This window comes from Thunnus maccoyii, chromosome 8 (assembly GCF_910596095.1).
Source record: "Thunnus maccoyii chromosome 8, fThuMac1.1, whole genome shotgun sequence".
Classification (NCBI taxonomy): domain Eukaryota; kingdom Metazoa; phylum Chordata; class Actinopteri; order Scombriformes; family Scombridae; genus Thunnus; species Thunnus maccoyii.
The window spans coordinates 32,881,637-32,895,924 of NC_056540.1; the positions used below are offsets into that span (position 1 = coordinate 32,881,637).

The 14,288-nt window shown below is 39.6% G+C and overlaps 1 long non-coding RNA gene across 1 annotated transcript; it reads right to left on the reverse strand.

Annotated features, from left to right (window-relative positions):
* Window positions 1–561: 561 nt before the first annotated feature.
* Window positions 562–13,604, reverse strand: LOC121902490. The gene is made up of 3 exons (XR_006097569.1): window positions 13,527–13,604; window positions 1,809–1,978; window positions 562–716 (listed from the first exon to the last, which is right to left on the reverse strand). It is a non-coding gene; the product is annotated as an uncharacterized LOC121902490 (long non-coding RNA).
* Window positions 13,605–14,288: the final 684 nt, after the last annotated feature.

The following is a 14,288-nucleotide window of genomic DNA, read 5'->3' on the forward strand; positions in this document are numbered from 1 at the left end:
GGAGGAGGAGGAGATGGAGGCATGTTGCCCACGTCAACAAGTGCCAGGGATTGTTTTGGGGGTAAAAATGCATCATAATGAAGGTAGGGGGCTGGGCTCAAATCCACAGCTAATGCTAAATCCCCAAGGAAACAATTAAAGTGCCATTGTTTCTCACGGCCAGCTCCGATTCCTGACGTTTTTTTTTTATTTTCCTGCTCTCTTTTCACTCCTCTCTTCAGATGATATCCCCACCTCCCTCCCCCTCCCCAAAGAAACGAAAGAAGGTGCTTTCTTTCTTCTTTTTTACTCTGTTTCAGAGGGATTTAGCGATTGATACGCCCGAGGCTCGGCTCTGTTGATCAGATGTGTGTAAGAGCTCAAGAAGAAGAAGAAGAAGAAGAAGGAGAAGAAGAAGGCTTCTGGGTCAACAGAGGACAAGATGTCTGCTTGATTACGGCTGAATTGGAAGAGATTATCCTCGTGTTAAAAAGGAGATTACTGGCTTTCTGTCTGCATGTAAAGACTACAGGCCGAGGTTTTAAAAGTGGATACGGCAGCAACAAACAGACAAAGACATCAGCGGGTGAAACGACGTTTAAGGTTCTGATCCCGACTTAAGACGACAATACAGCAAAAGTCATCATGTCCTCCAGCTCCTCCTCCTGGGGGATCCTATGTAGTCCCTCCAGCGTGTTCTGGGTCTGCTCCAGGGTCTCCTAATGTGTCTGGAACACCTGCAGAGGGAAGCAACCAGGAGGAACAAGAGCCCAAACCACCTATATATGTAGTTTTCTTATCGTCAGCAAGTCTCTATGAAAAGATTAGAATCAGAAATGAACTGAGTGTTTCCTAATCTGTTCCCTAAACGACGATAAAGTCCGGCAACAAGACAGATACTCTGTATACAAAGACTTTAGAGGGTTGAGTCTCTTATTCACCGGCAAAAAGTGTAAGAAATGGACCAAACAGTGTGTTTACTAGTGCAGTTCAAGGAAGATACGAGCAATGATGAGGCCCCAGTCATCCATATATACACACAGTCTGGTCTAACAATTGGCGTATGAATAACACACCAATATCTGCATCATTTTGCATTATAAATATGCATTTTTTTGCTTTTTGAGTGTCATTTCACACCATTTATGTTGTAAATTCAATCACCAGAAGTGACCTATAGTTACATTTGAGTGACAGGAAGTGACACATTTCAGATAATGTTAATATAGTGTGATTTTATTTTCTTTTTTAGGGTGATTTTTGGCTTATTAGGAGGAGGCGGGTTGGGTGTATGGCTAGATATTCAGTCCATTTTAACCCAAACTATGATCTTTCCCTTATTAACCAAGTGGTTTTTGTGTGTAAACATAACCAACAGCGTTAAATGACACACAAACAACTTAAAATGTGTAAACATGACATGAAATGTCCTTAAAGTGACGTGTTATTTATACACCATCCTATGAGCAAGAACACCAAGAGCTCTCTGGTTCCAGCTTTTCCAAGATATGGATTTTTTTATTGTTGTTTATATTATTGTAAACTGTATTTTTCACTATGTTTGGACATTTTATAGACTAAATGATTAATTGATTAATTGGGAAAATAAATGACAGATTATTTGACTTAAATTAGACATTTTTTTGAATGAGAATAATCTTTCATTGCAGTGATGGAAGATCCTGATCCGGTACGGAGGGATGAGTGAGTGGTGTCTGAGTCACGGCTGGCTGCCAGCGGATAAATGAGAAAACTGTGAAGGCTTATATACAGTATGTGTGTGTGTGTGTGTGTGTGTGTGTGTGTGTGTGTGTTGTACATGAACATACATGTTCAGAGTCCACACTTCTTGCTCCACACGTCCGTCAAAGCAGCTCATCCATGACGGTGCATCTGTGAGCAAAGCTCCGGGCAGCTTATCCTCCGCTGTGCTAAATCGTATTAGCATCAGCGTTTAATTAGATGCTTGTTGCTGTTCTTTCTCTCTGGACTCCGACACCTAAGAGACAGAAAAATCTGACTTCCACTCATCAACACAGCTGTTACATTACATCCTTTTCTTATAAAGAATAAAGAATATCTGCTTATTTATTAATCCCACTGCAGTGAATGTAATACCTGTTAGAATAAATTCATTAAGTTTTTGTCTTTTTCTGAGATGATGATCAATAAAAAAAACATAAATAATTAATATGACTAAACAGTAAAACATCATCAAACCTGTTTGGTGTATTTTTAAAGTGGAACTAATCTAATCTGATAGATGGAAACATATCAGCCTATTAGAGAAACAATATGACAGTAAAAAATAAAACCATCAGGAGAAGTTCATCAGATGAGCTGCAGCAGGATCAGCTGTTAGCGGCTCCTGGATGTACAGACGACTGTCACTGGATCACTTTATTCCAGCCTGGTCGCCACAATAAAACGTCGGCATTGTACGTTTCTGCAAACCACAGAAACGTTGAATATCTACGTTTCAACACGTGAAACACGTAACATCTCAACATTTCTAAAGTGACGTAGTTCACATGTGATCTATATGAGCTGATCTTTGCTATATAGGAGGAGGAGGGGGAGGAGGGGGAGGGGCCGGTGGATGGTTAGTAAGTTTCTTGGCAGAGAACACGGTACGAGACCACCTCCAAACTGAAAACAATGTCTTCTTCCCCGTTTCAACCGACAAAAGCGAGTGTTTTTAGCGAGACATCAGGACAAACCATAATCTTTCCCCTAACCCTAACCAAGTGGACCTTAACCACAGCGTTGTCCCACCATAAAACATCATTACTCAATGGGTAGAAATGTTAATATGCTACATTTGTAGAAATGTTGATATGATACGTGATTCACGTGTTGAAACGTAGATATTCAACGTTTCTGTGTGTATATATTTCAACGTTTTCTTCTGGCGACCGGGTTGCTTTTTTCTCTGTCTCTAAGCGGATTTATGGAGGTTTATTGGTGATGGACATCAGAGATATTGATATCCTCAAGTCACACTGATTGATATCAATATGTGTTTCATGTCTGTGTTCAGATTTGACTGAGTTATGACTCCTAGAAGGTTTCTTGACTTCATGCTCCTGCTGAACGTCCTCGTCTGTTACAGTTCCAACGATGGAGGTCGATTATTTCACCAAACAGGACGTCCTTCCTCATCCTAGTGTCATTCTGAAGAGACGCCAATTACTCACAGAATTACACACAGAAATAATTAAGAAACACTTACAACTTATAAACTGATAAGTGTTTCGTCAATAGTGATTATGGATCTAAATAATTAAAGCGCGTGTTAGTACTGAAAGAACAGAACGGACGTGAGGGAGCAATAAAAGCAGCAATAAATGTTCATAATAAAATCTATAACCTAATTAGTCGGTGAGAGAGCAGGTACAGTAAGTCCTTGATGATTTCCTCTTCAGACGGAGGCTGAAATAATTAGATTAACAATAAAAAAGAAAGAAAATGGCTTCTGGGCTTATGAAAAACATAAAGAACATTACAAGAATGTTTTCAAGATTCATTTGATTCAAACTCTACACACATTATATATATATATAACTATTCTATATATAAATATAATGATGTTAGAGCTGCCTGCTGCCACGTGTAGTTTGATTAATCTACAGTGTTACAATATTATTAATATTAAAGCATTAAAGCTGTTTTAACTAAAAACCAACTGTTCCTTTAACTGTCCCATCAGATCAGCTGACCAATCAATAAAGACATTTAATCAAAGAGGTGTGAGGCTGCAACTAATTATTATCTTCATAACCAATTAACTGATTAATTGTCAAGAGTCAAAGCTGACGTCTTCATGTTTTCTTTTGTCTGATCAATAGTCAAAATCCCCCAAATAATCAATTTACTATCATGTATGATAAAGAAGAGAGGAGCTGAAACCAGTTTCCAACAATTATTCGATTATCAAAATAGTTGCTGATTCATTTTCTGTTGATTGACTTATTGATTAATCCACTAATTGTTGCAACTCTACGCTACGCTAAACATGTCCCGGACTTCTCTCTGACATCCATCTTCTCGTCTGACTGGTTAAAGGACGAGTTCACAATTTTTCAAGTGTGTCTTAAAGCAACAGTCAGGAGTCCAAACGAGGAAACACAAAGAGGGAATCTGATGCTAAAAAGACTGTGAATGTGTCAGATATCCACTTGATATGACTAACTCAGACTGCTGAAGCTGAATAGAAGCTTCACATCAGCTTTTAAATGACACTGTGGATTTTTGCCTCCATCACTTACATTAAAAGCACATTTGAAGGATCTTTTACAAGGAAAAACAAGGAACTTCTTCCTCTCTGTGGTTTCACAGTCGACAGAATGGAAGTGAAAGGTGTCTCTGACTCGTGGAGGTGAGCTCAGTTCTCAGAGCTGCTTCTTCCTTCTTTTCTTTCATGCAGCCATCCTCCTTCCCCAGTAATTAGACCGAGACAACGTAATAAATCAATACACAAGTGCTTGTCTGGAAGCCGAGCCACTTGAGGAGCTCGGGACATTAATGCGTTCAGCAGAGAAACAGACATTACGCTGTAATCAATCCTGCTACACAAATCAACTTATCCCTGCCCGTCGGGGCCTTCTCCCACTTTTTTTTTTTCCTCTTCCTGCTTTTGATAAATCCGCTTCCTGTGCATTAACGCAGGTCAACGGTTACCTCCGAGGTGTAAATGGCCAGTTGATCTTTGGCACTTAGCAGGAAGCACACTGTACACCTGATATTGAGTTTTCAATATCCAATAATGCCGCGAAAACCAGATTACAGCCGCATCGGTTCACTCTCTGCCTGCAGGGGTTTCTGGGACGCCACCTGTGATCGTACCTGGCGGTTTGTCACAGCGAGAGGTAGCTTAATGCATCACACTGACACACATTATACTGATGTTATTACCACCAACATTGATTTGATCCAGAAAAGGGATGAAAGAGTGTCTGGTGTCGGAGCCGTTTGGTCCGTTTATGGTTCATAAGAAACTGACTGAGGAGAGATTTACTGATTCTGCTGCTGCATCAGACACGAAGGAAGGTGTATAAAAAAATTAAATAAAAAAAAAAAATATATATATATATATATATAATTTATTGTATTTTGTATTATATATATAATACAAAATACAATAAATTATACATAAGAGAAAAACAAAAGAAAAATCAATTAAAATGTAAAAACAAAACCGAATGTGAAGTAAAAAAAAATAAAAATATGATTTAAATAAAAAATATTTAAAAATAAAATTAAAATAAATAAATAAATAAATAATACAATACATTAAAAGAAAAACAAAAGAAAAATCAATTAAAATGTAAAAACCAACTGAATGTGATGTAAAATATATATATATATAAAATTAAAATATTTAAATAAAAAATACTGAATGAATGGTAAAGTTATGTTAAAATTTAAACTATTGGACCATATTTGAAATCATTAAATAAATCAAAATGATACCATATGATAAAATACTAAATCATGTATATTGATTACCTCTGGGTTCATCTGATTGGTTCCTGTGTCAGAGTCTGTGCTGCCTATCAGAGAGACAACTTAGACTATTTACTCTTCTTGTCAGTATTAGCTGATTTGCATATTGATCTCTATTTATTTCTGTACCATCATGATACAACATACATATGTGATTTTTTGGTTAACTTCCTGTAATCATAATTAGTAAAACTGACACACAGTAAAGTTTAACTACGTATTTCGGAAGAATAATCATTTCCCTAAAATACATATACTGTAATCAATACATATAATGAAATGTGTCAAAAGTTGTGTGAACATTCCTACGACGGCCCAACCGTCTCGATACACAGCCGCCATTACTGTTTATATAGTACAGATATCCAGTACTTGAAAACCTTTTAATGTGTTTATTGGTCCTGACACAGTACACACTGAAGCAGCATTACATTTGAACCACACACACAACAGAGTTTTACACTAATTGATTGGATGTTTTGTACTGAAATGCACCTTGGGAGTATTTGTATTTGTATCTGTATTTGTTGAGGCAGCAAAATTATTTGTATTTGTATCTGTATTCAAATGAAAGTGGAAAGAGGCTTAAAAAATCCTGTTTTTGTTTTTATTACGCTTTTAATTTTAGAAAATTAAAGTGTTACAATAAGTGTTCATGAATAAACTACCTTATGAAGGAGGTGGAAGGAGGAGAATATTTGTATGAAACAAATATTCGTAAAAAAAACCCCATTATTTCTGCTTTGCCGGATAACGTATTTGTATTCGGGCCCACCCCTACTTGGGAGTCGTAGTTAACGTCTGTCCTTCAGTTTTTATGTTCACAGGCTTGAACCTTTGACCTCTCATTAAAGAATCTAATATTTTACATTCATTAAGAGATTTTATGTCCATCAAAGACTTGGAAGTGCTCCAACTCTCATCCATCTAACAACGCCTTTCACCTCTGGAGGCTGAAATAACTCTTCTTTTGCTTGGAATTGTGGGTAATCGGTTACTGTTTTGAGGAACGAACCACCTTACTTCACCACGTTCCTCTGATGGCAGCACTTCCTCTCCACCTCTGGTGTCGAGCTGCGTTGACAAACACTTGATAAATAGTCGTTTTTTTTGTCGACATGAAGTGACACAATATAATTTAATAATTTATTACCTTGATTTATAGGACAGGTTCAATTGATTTTAATTAATTCAGCAGGCTGTGAACAAGCATTATTAAGGACACACATTATGCTGACAGAGATTTATGCTATAAATGAAGTGGCAGTCCTCATTATGTGAATTTATAATCTATCACCTCTTTAAAATGCAATTATGTATTATTAGACTAATGGCGGAATACAATTCAGAGCAGGGAGAGGGAAAAAAAAAAAAAGCTAATCATTCTGAAAGTGAAAATCAAACGGATGTTGAGTATGGTTTGGAGAAAGAAAAAAAAAAAAAGACTAACCAAAGTTTCCCATTACACATAAGTATGACTTGGTAATTATATGTGGGTAATGAGTCGACATTCCTGCATGTTTTGATTATGCTTGAGGGAGAAAAAAAAAAAATCACCTCCGCTCCATTTGTCTTCTCATTAGCTTTAAATCTCTGTTAGTACTGACTGACTTCCTTTCATAATTACACACACACACACACACACACACACACGCAGTTAGATCTGCTGCTGGAGGAAAATAACAACCAATGCATCACTGGAGAGTTTTTCTCAACTGAACTTTCATTCTGTTTGTTGCGGAAGGAGTTTCATAACCTTTGACCCCCGCCAGAATCCTGCTGGAGCGACACGGCAGAGTATTTAACAAGACTAGCGGGATAACTGTGACACCCATTACACACCAGAAAACACAAATCAAAAAAAGATGGGTGGAAAACGTAGATACAACTCTGATATTCTTTGATTTTTTTATGTTGTTTCTGTATGAAGGTCATCTCAGGCTCAACTCTGTGCTCTCAGTATTAGCAGGACTTTGTGAGGCTCAGCTGTTCTTCATCTCCGCTGTGCCCAGAATCAATGCTACCATCTTGTTGTATAATGGCGACAAGTCCTCCAATTTAAAACATGGTTAATCCATGAACTCCAGAACGACATGGAAGTGCTTTCTTCTGTTTTCTTTTGTCTGTGACTTCCAGATCCATTACACATCACTGTTGGATGAAGCTGTCATGCTGCTGTGGTGCGGCTCCATCTTCTATCCCGTGGGCCTCTGGTTCTGTCAGATGACCGATGGCCAACCCTCGCCCAGGCCTGCTGCTCTCTACACACACACACACACACAGGAGGGTCTCAGTGAAGAGCAAACACCAGCAGGGCTTCCCAGTTGCCATTGCACCCAGCTAACCGGTCCACTGCTTCGGAGGATTCGGGCAAATCAGCTTCTCTGGTTCAGCTCAACAACTGGTCTGCTGTGCTGGAGGAGCCGGGATGGTGCTGTGCCCGCTGATTGCTCGCCCCCGCTGGCTCTGATCGGCAGGCGTCCTGGCGTTGGAGCGCCGGATGGCCTGGCAACGCTCTTCCTGGATGGTTGCTCTGGAATCATCCCTCTCTCCTACACAGAGACTCCAGCCCCTGCTCTGACGATGCTGATCATCGGTGACTCCATCATCAGGGACGGCGAAACTAGCAAAAACCTTGTGCTTTCCTGGAGCTATTGTGAACGACTTAGCTGAAAAAGTCTTTTAGAAAACCATCCCACAGCCACAAAGCTTGTGATACATCAGTCGCCAGCAGTCTGGACTGTTAAAACATGATTTTAACCTTCTTTTTTTACTTGTGGAAAGGCCACCATGGGAAAGATTTCTTTATCTCCAGATTCCTACATTGTGTTCAGCTTGCACTCATGGCTCCACTCACGCTGCTCCACACACAGACTCTTCTACAAGGACAATTTAAATCTCTTTTGGGAAGTTCCTCATGTTTTTGAAAAGATGCAGTACACTCGAGCTGCCTGGGTTCACGGATGTTAACTGCAAACATTCTCCACCACCTGCGCCACTGTGGACACGGATGTGGTCACTTCCTGTCTGTCCACAGCTTCCTCAAGCTCCGACACCGCCTACAGGTATGGACTGTGTCTATCAGCAGCCTTAACTAAGAGACACAGTGTTGCCTAAATAGATTTTAGTCGTTCATCTCTCAAGAATTTTTATTATTTTAATGATTTTATCATTTTAAGCCCGCTGATGTAAACTGTAGTATAAATGTAATTGCATCTAGACCTAACAGCACTGTCATGAACAATCTTGTACACATCAAAACACAACCTCCTGAAATTGCTGATAAAAACATAGTCCACATATCATCAAAATATAATATGGCTGTTTTTAATGTAAGATCATTATCCAACAAATCATTTTGTATAAATGGCCTTATTGCTGACATTAAGCTAGACCGAAACCTGGTTGGATGTGGATGCACCAGCGACACTTTAAGAAGTCCGTCCTGCAAATGAAGTGTTCTCCCATTTCTGTAGAGACGGTAGGAAAGGTGGGTGAACAGCTGCGATACACAGTGAAACTCTAAAGGGTCGGGACGTTGACCTTGGAGCGTTTTCTTCTTTGAGTATAATGCGGTAACCTTGAACTGTCTGCCGCCAAACTGAATTTATCACAAGCATTCACACTAAATATGATGCGAGGTCAATTTAAACTGGTGATTTTAATAAACATGCTGATGACAAAGATGACAAAGGACTTTTTTAATTTATTAGAGTGTATGGATTTTAAACAGCATGTAAATGAGCCGACTCATAACCTGAGTCTTACTTTGGACCTGGTACTTTCATATGAGCTGAACATTAATGTTTCTTCTGTTGTTGACTTGGCTCTGTCAGATCACCGCTGCATATTTTAATGTGTTTTATTGTACACTGCCAACTTCTATAGAGCAAATGGTTGCTGTCTTTCTCCCGGAGTCACCTCAAATGTCTTAGCACGTATTGCCAGAAACCAGATTACATCTATTCCCTCTTCAACGGACAGTAATCTATTTAACACTAAGTTGGCTACGACCCTCGATGCTGTTGCACCACTTAAAAATGAGAAAAAACTATTAAAAAGGGGAGCACGCCATGGAAGAATTATGAAACTACTAAATTAACGAGGGACTGTCGGATCGCAGAGCAAAGATGGTGCAAAACTAAGTTATATGTGCATAAAAAGATTTTATCAGAAAAATTATAATAAAGCATTTTGGACTTTTATTGTAACCTGATAAATTCTAACATAAGCAACCCCAGAGTGCTTTTTAACACCATTGATCACCTCATGAACCCTATCACTGTCATGGACTCTTTTGGTTTCCTGTGTTACACGTCTATTGTTCTATTGTCCTTTTGGTCATGTGGTTTTACTTGTTCATGTGATTTGTGTCTGTCTTGTATGATTGTTCAGCTTGTGCATACAGAAGTTTATATTCATGTATATTCTTGGATGGGTTGATGTATCCTGGTTTGTTATTAAGAGGTTTTGTGTTTTCCTTCCTGTGTTCCTGTACTGATTTTCCCTCCTTTGACCATCTACACACCTGCCTTGTATCAGCCTCATCAGTCCTGCCCTGCTCTGTGTTTCCTTCCTGTTCTCCTGTTTCATCACCTCTCTCCTCTCTCCTGAGCTTCTCCGCCTACCTGCACCTCATCTCCTCATTAGTTCAGTTAGTTTTAAATCCTGGATTCCGGTTTAGTCTTGGTTGGAAGTTTCTTCAGATTTGCTCTGCCTGCTGTCATGCATTTGTTGTTCATTTCCTGCTACTCTTCATGACATCTAAAAACCATAGCAACCATCTTGTCGCTTCTAAATGTGATGAATTTGCAGACTGCTTTTAAGAGAAGACAGTCAACATCAGGTCTAATATCTGTCAACGACACGATGCGACAAGAAGCCCACAAACTCATAAACAAAGCAAATTTATCCAATTTGCTCTACGTTATAGACTAACCCATTTTATTTCTCTACATTTATTGCAATTAGAATTTTAAAAATTCTGTTTTAAAACTGCGTGTGAGACGAGTGTGCTTGTTTGTGACCATCTCATGAGTAAAGCAACAGTCTGTTTTATATGTAAGACTAATTCTCTCACTACGCTGCCTGTAGCTGTGGTATAAAATGGCTGAGAGCAATCCGCCCACTCAGCCTGTCAGTCTGGTGACGGACAGACTGAACGCTGCACGATCTGATCTAATGAGCCTCCCCTGCAGAGTGTGTGGGGGGGGGAGGAGGGAAATCTAGTGAACCAGAGTGACCATGACACCGCTGCAGGCAGCACTTTCACTGCAGAAAGAGAGTGTGTGTGTGTGTGTGTGTGTGTGTGCCGCAGCTGCTACTACATGACACTATAACCTACAGGATGTACTAACACATGCCTGTATGCTCCGTGTGTGTGTGTGTGTGTATGTGTGTGTCTTCCTCGCTCTCCCAGCATGCCTTTCAGCAGCTCTTTGATGTGAGCTTGCTGACATGAAGGAGTTTTCTGAAAGCCATCTCCTCCTCTGGCCTCTTGGCGGGTGGCGGGCAGCTGTGGAGGGTGGATGCGTCGGGGCGACACCGCTTCGCTTCGTGTGGCTTGTTATCCGCCTTTGTTACGGCCTTTTGCTGTTAGCATTCTATGCAAACAGAGTCGAACCGCTTCCACCACTAAGATTCCCCCCCCGTCACAAAGAGCACATGCTCAGTGGCGACTGAAAACATGATCGCTGTTAGTCTTTGGAAGGTTTTCTAAACAAACTAACATGACCAAACTCTTAATAATGAAGGAATGTGTCACCCGGTGCAGCGCTGTGGCTCACTGACGGGTTTTGAATAGTTTACAGCGGAGGAAGAAGATGTATCAGGCTTTGGATACACACATAATACTTGTTAGTAGATTACTGCTGGTTTGGCTTTGCACATTAAATTTGTTCACCAGTGTTATATTTTGCTGCTCTGAACATTTCTGATAGTTGTGACTTCTGTTTCTCTTGAATATGTCGTCTGGTTTGTACTGATTGGTCTTTTGTTTTGACCTCAGGCTTCCCTGCGATTGGTTGATTAGATTGATTGTCCTGCTCTGTAGCGTCTGTCCCGGTTGATATAATCGCCAGCTGTATTTAAGGTTCTTTGCCAAAACGTTGATCTTTATCTGTTTAAATGAATTCTGGGAATTATGAGTGTGCATCCTCACCAGAATAGTTGTACGTTTTCCCTCAATTTTTTTTTTTATGATTTAACACTGTTGTTAACTTTCTCTGAAACTCTTTGCATATCATTAACTCGGCTCTGGGACCAGATGGGATTTATTAGGCTACCTTCACATTATTTATTTATTTATTTATTTATTCATTTTGTTTATTTAGTCAATTATGTGGTCCTAGATCTGATTCATATCTGATCTCTGGCCGTGCGACCGCTGTCAGAGCGCTCAGATCCGACTTCATGTGTGTGTGTGGTTTTTTTTTTTTAACGTCTCACTTCTCTCCACACATCGCCTGTCGTCATCATTCAGTGTCGGCGCCTCACAGCCGGTAACGACAAAAAACGGAGAGACGAGGAAGTTTCAGATTTTGTTTCTTGAGAATCTTCTTTTCGAAGACAAACTGGAAGGAACTTATCGTAACCGTAACGCTGGTCCGACCACGTCATCCATGTTTAGGATTTGACTGACGCACAGACGACGTTGTTGTTGTTGTTCTTGTACATATGCGGCTCACATTTCAGTTAAATCTGCACGTGTGTCGCAGTTTAGTTTGTGTTTTCTTTAAATGAGTGACAGTTAGAGTTATGACTTGTTGCTAAGGAAGCATGTCTGTGTTTCCAGAGAGAGTATTGGTCTTCATTTGTCATTAAAAATACAGTAAACAAAGCAGATGAATGTCATGATGTGGTATCGCGGAGGAGCTGAGCTCTAACTGCAGCTCAGGCTGCTTATCATGAGGAGGCAGCAGCTTAAAAAAACTGTTTGGTTTCTTTCCTTTTGAACAAAATGAAGAAAGTGAATACATTACACACATTTCACAGTGAATAATCACTGTAATTAGTCTATTTTCTGCATGTTTATATGTGTGTGTAGTCTAAATAAAATAGTTAATTAGCCCGGCTGTCATATAGTTTCACAGGGGGGCCTCCGTATGACGGTGCTATCCTTTTCAAAAAAGTGTATTACCAACATATTCTGTTTACTGTGCCTTTCAAATATGTATTTAACTCCCTGTTTAGACACATTTTCCACAATCTGTTCAATAAAAAACATCTTTTTGTCAGCGTTGATTTGCCAGCTGTTCTGTCGGGTTTAGGAGGTCGGGTTATTGGTCAGGTGTGTGTGTGAAGAAGGCATCGATTCTTCTGCTTTAATCGTAGCGATGTTGTGTCACAAATCTCTCTGATACTACGCGACCTCTCCACTGACATTGTGAGCCAGTGCAGCAACCAGAAACCCTTCCAGGTTCTGTTCAAGAAGTGAAAAAAAAAACGCCACTGACATTTGTAATAATGCAAATAAGTTAAAAACCAGCCTTGGAACAAACTGATACTCAACAGTATGTTCAGATAAAGATGGTGAGACCGCTGCGGGTTTAATGTTACAGCTCAACATGAGGAGAGCCCGATGTAAAATCACTTTTATAGATATGTTACATTGGGCCTCATGCAGCAATATTCTCTTAGATTTCTCTTATATTTTCTCTTAATTTCCTCTTAGGAGAAAAAATAAGATAAGTCAGCTCCAGATGCACCAAAAGGTCTTAATGATCTAAATCTGCTCTGACCCAGGTGTTCTGAATGTTGAGTCTGTGGCAGATTGTTTGTTTGTTATTAGCAAAGGTAACGCTCCCTAAATGCTATACGAGGGCAGGTGTTGTGTCGTGTGCAGATACTCTGACACACGTACAAGAACTGGAGAGATGCCAGCAAAAAAAAAGACTTCAGCAGTAGTGAAATCGACGTATTGATAGATAAACTTTATCAAGGTAAATGTGATTTTCCAGTTCTGGTGTTACAGCAAAATAAAAAACCCAGCAACAGAAAAACATTTGTGATGCTGTAAATTCTGTGTCAGCAGAGGGACTCACAGTTTGACATGAAGACGGAAGCAAAGAGAAGAATCAACCAACCCGATCGCTCCATGATGACGACCGGAGGAGGACAGGAGGAGTCGGAGGTCTCGCAGGTTGACCTAAGAACTGAAGATATAATTGGAGAGGAGGAGGAACTCACAGGTGTCCAATCAGACGCTCCACATGACAGCGATGCTGCTCCAGATGCATCAGTTTCTGACTGATCCGCTGTCTGCAGCATCAGAGGATAAACACACACGATATATCATCCAGAGGTTTTTATTGGGATCAATGGACCAACAGTATTTCTTTAATATTCCACTCATTATTATAATTACTCTGAAACATAAAAATTTTAATTAATTTAATTTTTTATGTTCCTAAAATTTTCAAACTTATGTTTCTTTGCGTTGAATTTGTGAACTGTGACAATGAGATACTAATACTAATAAAATAAAAACAAACTGTGGATACAAACAGAAATGAGAGCAAATTTGTTCAAAAACCCACTTTATTGGAATTGCTATTAAATTGCTAACTTATTAATTTATGGTGAATAAATGAAGCTTTATCATTGACATGCGTACCTGCGCTCCTAAACTGCAAACTGGATGTATACTTATGTACTGTTGGGACGGGCAGTGGTGTGTTTGGTTATTAACAATAATTCATAATTATCATAGATAATTATGAACGCGTTGAATGAGAGATTGTGTTGAGTTACAGAAGCTGGTGGAGCTGAGGCGAGACAGGAAGTGATGTCATTACGTCTCCTCT